We start from the raw sequence: 10114 nt of genomic DNA on the forward strand, positions 1-10114 counted from the left end.
CCTAGACTTCTTAATTGTATTTTTATATACTTTTTCCTTAACATCAGGGATTTGATATGGCAAATGTTCATTATTCACCAATGTAGGAGCAAAGGATGTTGCATCCAATACATACTCTTTGTCATCTTCACTGGAACGAATTGAAACTATTTTAATGTTCTCTAAAGCCTATAAGAATTATTAACACATTGTAGTGAATTTTGAATAAGCTATTTAAAACAAATATTCTTTGTAGAACACTTTGTTAGCAAATAATTCATGCATATCATTCAACCAAAATGCATAATTAGTAATTTATATTCATATCTTTATATTTTCCTTTCTAACCATGTATCTCTATAATTTGTCTTCCATAGGAGCGATTGGAGATGACATATTTTCCTTCAAAGTAGGATATAGAGATGGAAAACATTTATCATATACTGTAGACAGATGATACAAAGTCAATTCCTTTGGAAACTCTTTAGGTGATTCGTTTGGAAAATCTTGGATAGTATTATAGTTTCCCAAGTTATCACAGGATAAAACAATATTAAACCGTTTTTCATTAGCTGTTGGTGCATTGAATTGACCATAATTTGAACCATCTTCCTTACATAAAAGTTCTTTTCTTGCACGTTCATCTCTTGTAGGATTACCACCATGTGATGTAGTGCAGAAAAATTTGGGCACACAAAACTCTTTAAATTGAATAGCTTCAATATCAACCTTCATTGTCGCCATATCATTTTTTAAGCTAGCGAAAACCTCATACTCTCGTTGCTTCTCTTTTTCTTTCATCTTTTGACTATTTTTATCATTCTCCAATAATTCTTTCAACTTTTCAATTTCACACTTCAAACTCTCACACTCTTGTTGTTTCTCTTTTTCTTTCAGCTTTTGATTATTTTTATCATAATTTAACAATCTCTTCAACTTTTCAATTTCACACTTCAAACTCTCATACTCCCATTGTTTCTCTTTTTCTTTCAACTTTTGACTATTTTTTATCATACTTCAATAATTCCTTCAACTTTCAAATTTCACACTTCGAACTCTCATACTCTTGTTGCTTCTGTTTTTCTTTCAGCTTTTGATTATTTTTATTATACTCAAACAATCCCTTTAACATTTCAATTTCATACTTCAAACTCTTAATTTCACTTTTTAATTCTTTTTTGTTATCAACACATTTACATATATCCTACAAAAATGAGATACAAAATTTTAACTATAGTAAATGACAATTATAACTATGCAAATTAAAGTTATAAATACATACTTTGATTTGAGAGGATAAATGAGCATCAAATGACAACTTTCCCTCTGACTTCATGTCCATAGTTGGTGTGATGATATATGCCTATAGATTCAATCAATATATATATTTCTCAAAATTAGAGCATATTTACACCAAATTATATAAATTTTTATTGAAAAAAAAATTAATTATATCACTTGAATATTTTTTAGATTTTTAAAATCTTTGATACGAGTCAACCATCTATCAATTTTTTCTTGGTTCCATGCAGTGATCCGAGGTGAATAATATTGACCATATTTATTGTCAAATCGTGCACCAGATATATGATCCAAAACATATCGAGTGATAAGAGCGAAATAAGTCTTAAAATAATATCTATTAAAAAACTTGTTTTAAAATTCATTTTACCAATTCTTTAAATTTCATCTAAACCTTATTTATATTAACATAATAAAATTTTTTTAAAAAAATAAAAAAATTTAAACATTTTACGATTATCTATGAATTATCTGTATTAAAATTAATCGACTTACATAAAATTATAATTAAAATTTAAAAATATTAATATATTTTATTTATTTTTCCTATCATTGGTCAATACAGCTTCATGCCCACTGAAATAGGGTTACATGGCCCTGTTTAGTAGCTTACTTCAATAATCTTGACAGTGAAGCAAAGAAGCAAAAGCGTGAATAGGCAAAAAAATCCCCTTCTTGCGTTTCTTACGGACCGAGTCAATGACTTTCTTGGTCCTGCGTCCTAGGTCAGACCTTTAATACCTAAAAGGGCAACCTGGTTACGTAAAACTGCCAGCCATGCCAAACACCAAAGGAGCTTATTTATTGGTCTACTTCCTTTGAACGTTGGGTTGCGTATTTGACCCTGTCAGCTAATGTTATTTACATCAAATGCCACGCAATTAATTACAACTACTGCCTGTACTCATTGCCCTACTTTGATATATCAAAGTGTCAGACTATTTACATCAATTCTTTTTTTTATATTAAAAATAGTATTGGTAGAATAAAAAAAATATCTTTAAAAAATTTTAAATTATTTTTAAAATTTTAAATAAATTATTATTATTTCACTATATTTAATTAAATTAAAAATTAATTAAATCATTATTTATTGTTTTATATTCACTTAATTATATTATTATATCATAAAATAATATTTTAATTAATAAATGAATAATTAATTATACATTTTTATTTAATTGAAAATAAAATATAAAAAAATTTATTTATAAATTTTTTAAATAATTAAAATTTTTTAAAAATATTATGTGAAAAAAATCATATGCTAACGTAAGGAATCCTATGGAAAATTACTACTGCTAGATTTTTCAAATAATTTACACACCTTTTTAAATGTTACAAAAAATAAAATCATTTACCTTTTAAGTTTATTATGTACTGACATACCAAATCCCAAAAGATATCACTAGTGCCAGGTTCCTAAGTAAATAGTTAAGAGAAAGAGGGGCAGTTGGGGAATTTAAAGCTTCAACTCACTTGCTTTTGAAATTTGACCTATATACGACGGCGCATTGACAGTTCGGTTTTGTTCTCTTCCTCATGCACTGCTTGCGCCTTCTTGTCTTCCTCTCCCTCTCTTAGCTCTCTCTTTCCCTCCTTTTTTGCTTGAGCCTGAAAGTCTGAAACTCGACAACCCTTTTTTTTTTTAATTTTAATTTAATCTGCATACAATGTTGAATCGGTCGATGCCGATTGCTTCAAGAACGAGAAGTAGAGAGGATGCCAAGTTGTATAGGGAGTACAAGAAGAGGAAGGAGGAGAAGAATATGGCAACGGGTGAGGGTTCCAGCCGCAGTATCAGGGAGACCATATCTGTGGCTTCTCAAAAGGAAACCGATGAAGGGCAGATTTTGATAGAAGATTCAGACGATGAAGTGGAAGAGTGCCGCCAACAAGGTCAACAAGACGAAGAGGCTGATCTTGTTCATCTTGAGAGTAGTAGTGATGACGATGACGTTATTGTTTCGGTGGACGGTTCTGATGGGCTTGCTAGTGGTGAGGATAATGATGATTCGGATGACTTGGATTATGGGGAGGGGGACGAGTCAGACGAAGAAACTGTGGGTTGTGAGACAGCCAGCCGTGTGAAACGAAGGCGTGGAGAGGTTGAGTTCGTCTCTGAGAAGAATGGAGTGGAAAGTCGTCAAATTTATAACAGCCAGGGGACTCCTGTGGGACGGAAGAGAATCAAACCTGTTTTGGTTGATTCAGATGATTCTGGAGTTAATGAAGATGTAACCAGAACCAAGTCTAGGTGTAGAAAGGGAAGGGCCAGCTCCGCCAAAAGAGTTGACCTTCTTAAGATTCTTACGGATTCTATTTTGGGAGAAGACGACTCAGGTTCTACATTGGAGGAGCCATTCCAACAAGAAACCAGTTCCGACCCTTTGCCTCTAAAGTTCACTTTTGGAGTTGAGGAGACGATTCCTCCGGAGAAAACCGAATCTGAGGAAGAAATGGATGCACTTTGGGCTGAGTTCCAGTTTTGTCTAGCGTCTTCTGCGATTGGTTCTACTGATGCTCCCATGGTATGTTGTTGGCATTCAAAACAAGCAGACACATATTTCTATATAATTTGATTTTATTGCTTTTTATGTGTATGATACGTATATATGGGTGTAACTTAAGATTGGAATGTTTTTAAGTATCATGGTGAATTTCTTGCATTATGTTTTTAACATTGTTGCATTTGCATTTCATTATTGTTGCTTTCTTAGTATGGCAATTTTTACTGTGCTTCTAAGCCTAGGCGCCAAGGGTGTAGTGAAATCAAAGTGAATCATGCTTTCACCCCTCCGGGTGAGATGCCATTAATCAGGTGCTCACCTTTTGGACCAGGCACGTTCACAAAAAGCATGCTTGACTTTAAGTGTCTCTTTGGTTCTTTTAGTTTTTAATTTCTTTTGTTAGCTATTCTTTTAATAATAAAAAAGGACAATTTCAACTCTGTTTACCAGAATAAAAAAATTAAGTAACATATTTGCACAACTTTTATTGAAGATGGAAGTGAAGAAACTTGGACCTTTGTTTTTTATATTAGTTATGATAATGCTTGATCTTTGGAACGTATCAGGCAATATACTGGAGTAAACTCTTGAATCTTTATTAAGTAAACTCTTGAATCTTTATTAACAAAATCCTTACGTTTTAAGCTTCTTAGATATAATACATAAGGATTTTCTTTGTTACCTCTGTACTCCATTAATTATCTTTTAGAAATAAGATGCAAAGCTTCTTTTTTATTTCTAAGATCTTCTAGGCACAGTTAATCTTATTAGTAGAAAAATAACTATATGTTTATACAAGCATGCTTGACTTTAAGTGTTTCTTTGGTTCTTTTAGTTTTTAATTTCTTTTGTTAGCTATTCTTTTAGCAATAAAAAAGGACAATTTCAGCTCTGTTGACAGGAATAAAAAAGTAAATAATATATTTGCACAACTTTTTTCGAAGATGGAAGTGAAGAAACTTGGACCTTTGTTTATGATGTTAGTTATGATAATGTTTGATCTTTGGAACATATTAGGCTATATAGTGGAGTAAACTCTTGAATGTTTGTTAACAAAATCCTTATGCTTTAAGCTTCATAGATATAATACATAAGGATTTTCTTTGTCTTGTATGTACTCCATTAATTCGCTTTTAGAAATAAGATGCAAAACATCTTTGTTATTAATAACATCTTCTAGGCACAGTTAATGTTGTCAGTAGAAAAATAAATATATGTTTGTACATCTACACAAAAAAGCATGCTTGAGTTTAAGTCTCCCTTCGGTTCTTTTAGTTTTTAATTTCTTTTGTTAACTATTCTTTTAATAATAAAAAGGGACAATTTCAGTTCTGTTTACAAGAATAAAAAAAGTAAATAATATATTTGCACAAAACTTTTATAGAAGATGAAAGTGTAGAAACTTGGACCTTTGTTTATGATATTAGTTATGATAATGTTTGATCTTTGGAACATGTTAGGCGATATAGTTGAGTAAACTCTTGAATGTTTATTAACAAAATCCTTATGTTTTAAGCTTCGTAGATTTGATACGATAGGATTTTTTTTGTCTTGTATGTACTCCAATAATTATCTCTCAGAAAAAAGCGCTTTGCTGGGGCAAGTGCTTTTTTCTTGCACCTTGTGCTTCAGGCGATATAATGGCCTAGCACTGTGCATCTTGCGTCTATAAGAACATTGGTTTCTAATTGTCAATTACTGAAATCTTGCAAGGGCAGTGAGTTTTCTTTAAAGTCACTGTCTATGTGCTTTCTGTAAGATGGGGGCCCCCTTTTTTTATTAGCCAAAAATAGAAAAAAAAAAAAAGAGGATGTGAGCCTTTTTGTAGGAATTGAACCTAAGGGATTCAAACTCTCTTCTTATTTAAAAATTTGGAGTATGAATCCTTCTGTGTTGCTTTGAAGCACACAGGTTATATGAATCCTTCTGTGTTGCTTTGAAGCACACAGGTTACAAACTCATAATGCAATGTACATATACTTGTTCTTGGGTGGTTTAGATCTTATGGTGTTTTTCACTCTTAAAGTTGTTCAATGCTTTAGTTTCTTATATGTGTACCTAAGAGCACCATCTTATATGTCTACCTAAGAGGATGTGAGTCTTTGTCTAGGACTTGAACCTAATGCTTATTTAAAAATTTGGATTATGAATCACTCTGTGTTGCTTTGAAGCATACAGGTTAGAAACTTATAATGCAATGTGCATATACTTGTTCTTTGGTGGTTTGTAAAGCTGTTCAATGCTTTAGTTTCTTATATGCGTACCAAATAGCACCATCTTATATGTGTACTAAGAGGATGTGAGCCTTTTTCTAGGACTTGAACCTAAGGGATTTAATCTTTCTTCTTTTTTAAAAATTTGGGCTGAGAATCACTCTGTGTTGCTTTGAAGCATACAGGTTAGAAACATATAATACAATGTGCGTATAGTTGTTGTTTGGTGGTTTATATCTTGTGGTGCCTTCCACTCTTATAAATGTTCAATGCTTTAGTTTCTTATATGTGTACCTAATAGCACCATCAAAGTATCAGAGAAATGTTGTGTCAGGCTGTCAGCTTGCCAGCCCATATAATTTCCAAGAAAGTCATGAGATTCTTGGTAGAAGTCTAATATAATTCATTCCAAAATAGAAAGTCGAATGATCTGCTAATACAATATTTGCATCTTTATGGGTTTCTAACCCTAGTTTTTATTTAATTATTCTTTCATGTCAAAGTTCACAAAATCTAGTCCTTATTTGATGCTTTGTATATGTGAAGCTCTTTGTATGCACAAATGCAAAACATATACGGAAAGCACAACTCCATTGTTTCCTTCTTGCATGGATGTATGTTTCCATGAATTTATACACACACACAATGGACACACAGTCAGATAAACATCTTCCTAGAAATGCTATAGACTAAAATAAAGGCCTTGGCTTTTGAGGTTGTAGATCTTGATTTGTTTAGAAAGGACTGTCTGTCATTTCTAAGATCTACTAGGCGCAGTTAATCTTCTTAGTAGAAAAATAGCTATATGTTTATACATCTGCCCTCGTTGAAGATTAAATTCGCAGTGAATGGCTTTTGAAGCCTTCTGAAAAGTTTAGTAGAGATGGTTACCTGTGTGCTACACTGTTACTGGTTGGATTTTGCTTTACCGGTCAGAGTTTGTTTGCCCTTACATTACTACTTTCAATGTCATATAGGCTGATGATTTGAGATATTAATATGCAGAAGAGGGAGGGAGAAGTGAAAGCATGCATCTAAGTTATTTTTCCTGTGAAACTTTATCTCAACTTGTCTGCATTCTACTTTTGTATATTTGAACTGAAACTTATATTGTCCGTGTTGGTGAACAGGTGGGAAAAGAAGATGCTGATGTTTCTGAGGTTAAACATGACACAGCAACCCTATGCCGTCAGGGGCATCATCATCTTATCCTTGATGAAGAAATTGGATTGAAATGCAAATTTTGCTCTTTTGTACAACTGGAGATCAAATATATTGTACCACCTTTTGTAAGTTGTGTACGATCCTCTATTCTTAATATTTACAATAATCTATGTTGAAATTTGTTGAAATTCATTTTTGTGGCTGGATATACATAGTATTTTTGGCTCGCTTTCCTCATACTTTTGTGTTGCTCATTCAAAGTTGAAACACAAATCTGCCAGAAGCTGTGTTGTTTAATTGGCATTTTTGTTTTTGAAGTATATTAGGTAATGTCTGTGCTACGAATAGCAGGAATTTAAAGCCCACCCCATAAAACTTCGTGGATATAGATTTCTACAAATTCCAATGAAAATTATGATGGTAGACAAGCTAAATGGCTCAAAAACTATTGATATGGATATTTGCAAGTCAACTAATATGTTTTTTTGGCAAACACTTGAGTAAATACTCTTACTAACATCAATAATTTATCTTCATAACTTGGTTATGCTTGTTGCAGATGACAGATTCTTATGGGAAAATTTGAAGGCAAGACTTTGCATGGTGGACCTGCTATATTTGATGGCCTTCAATATTACGACTCTGACTTGATATGCCTGGTTGATGATCCCTGGCAGATATCCAAGGCACAGTGTGGAAAATCATTCCGAATGTAAAAGTCAACTGTACCCGCATCAGCGTGAAGGTTTTGAATTTATTGAATAATATAGCGGAAGAAATATATCGAGATAAGTCAAAAAAACTCGTCCAATGGTTGGTGGATGCATATATCTCATGCTCCTGGACAGGGAAAACTCTCCTAACCATAGTGTTCTTATACACATATAAAAGAATATCCAGGTGCAGGCCCAGTGATTGTTGCTCTCGAAGTATGCTACTCACATGGGCAGCAGAGTTTAGGAAGTGAGAAGTTGATATTCCCTTCACAATCTGAACAGTGGATCTTTACTGCAAGGAAAAGGAAAGGGTATTGGTCTTTATGAAAAATTTAAACAGAAGTCCCAGATGGACTCTTGCCCTCGCTTGGTGAAATTGCTTTCCTGGAAATCTGATGGAGCATTTTGGGGGTTAGTTATCGACTCTTTGAGCCAACTGCGGAGAGAGAATAAGGGAAAAGAAAATGTACAGCTGTAAATAAGCATGTCAGTAGAATCCTTCTTTAGCTCCTGGTCTCTTTGTTCTTGATGAAGGCCACACACCCTAGGAATGATGGAACTCTCATGTGGAAGGCTTTATCAATGATTAAAACAGAACGCCGGATCATTCTCTCTGGAACTCCTTTCCAGAATAATTTTGATGAGCTCTTCAACACACTCCGTTAGTGAGACCGAAAATTGCTGAAGGAATCCAGTCAAGAAACCAAGAAAGGGTTGGTAAAAATACCGTTTCAAAAGAAATGAAGGCAAAAGAGAATGGCGTTCGACTTGCTTCCATGGCAAAGTTGCTGATAGAGATGAAGGGGAAACTGAATGAGCTTAGAGCTGTAATAACTCATTGTGCAGTGGTCAGAAAGATGACAATGCTTTACAACTAGACCCTTCCGTGTTATGGCATTTCTTGTGGTTTTACACCATCTGATCTTCAGAAAATATTCTTGGCGTCTTAAGAAACAAAGAATGCTCTTTTCTTAGATTTAGTGTGTCCTTGATCTCCATCCATCCCTCTTTGTTGCAAGCAGTTATCAGATCAAAGGATGTTAGTGAAAGTTTAGCTCCATTGCTCGCATGATGATTAGAAAAATAAGACTGAAAGCCGATAAAGATTAAAACAAAAAATCTCCAAGGAACTGTTTAAGTTTAGTGAAGCTCTGGATAGAGAGGTCATCCTTTTCAGTCAATATCTTGACACACCTAAACTATAATGGAATCAGCTTAAGATTTTTTTAAATGAAGGAAGGAGGAGATACTGTACATGCATGGAAATGTTATATAAAAAGCAGCGTCAATCCTCAATCAATGTTTTTAATGATCCAATTAGCAAGCAAGGGATTGCTTGCTTCGACCAAAGGCTTTCTGAAGGTATAAATCTTGTTGGGAGGGATCAAGGGGTGTTTTTGCTGGATGTAACATGGAACCATCTGTGAAAAGACAAGCAATCCCTTGCTTATAGGCTGGGGCAGAAGAAGATGTCTACACTACCACCTTATCTCATCTGGGACAATGGAAGAGTGAAATGCTATCGACAAGCTGGGGAAACTGCGTATCTTGAGCTAGTTTTCTCTTCTTCTACAAGGTTTGATATGATCTCAAGAAAGAAATCTATATGTTTAAGGATGAAAATTTTGGAAGAGATGTTTCAGCATGAGAAACTCAAGTCTATGTTTGAAAAGATAATAAACCAGCCCAAAGATCTTGACTTGGTTGTAAATTTTGGGGATTTGTAGCAATGATGTATACCTGTAGATATTTCATTATAGAAGGCACTGAAGGAATCCTAACTTGAGTAGCTGATATTGTTTGCTTTTTGTTTATACAGTCTACAGGGGTTAAAGCTGCATGGAGTCTTTTACTAAATGTGTATGCTGATCAGAATTCAATAATGATGAATCAATGTAGAATTGGAATCTTTACTGGTATGCACAAATAGTAGTTGGTCTGGGTTTTTAATCTTTAAGATTTCCTATACTTCATATATCTTATGCACATCTTGTATGCTAATGCTTTGCTTTTCCTTTTTCTGCCCAACTAATCATTTATGATCATCTTTTGTGCTTTCCATCTTGTGAACTTATATTTTCTTTAGACAACAAATGAGGAACATAACCAATATAGAGAACAAGGAATGCCAGACCATATCTGCATTATTTATTTCAATATTTAGTTTTGGTACTCTGTTAACCTCAATTGAGTTTGCGCCATAATGCCTTCGAGGTGGTAAGCATGATAC

At 33.6% G+C, this 10114-nt stretch overlaps 1 pseudogene; it reads left to right on the forward strand.

Annotated features, from left to right (window-relative positions):
- Positions 1-2925: 2925 nt before the first annotated feature.
- Positions 2926-9688, forward strand: LOC110419863 (SNF2 domain-containing protein CLASSY 3-like; annotated as a pseudogene).
- The last annotated feature ends 426 nt before the right edge of the window (positions 9689-10114 follow it).

This window comes from Theobroma umbraticum, unplaced genomic scaffold (assembly GCF_002168275.2).
Source record: "Theobroma umbraticum cultivar Fairchild unplaced genomic scaffold, ASM216827v3 scaffold_67.0, whole genome shotgun sequence".
In the NCBI taxonomy this organism is placed as follows: domain Eukaryota; kingdom Viridiplantae; phylum Streptophyta; class Magnoliopsida; order Malvales; family Malvaceae; genus Theobroma; species Theobroma umbraticum.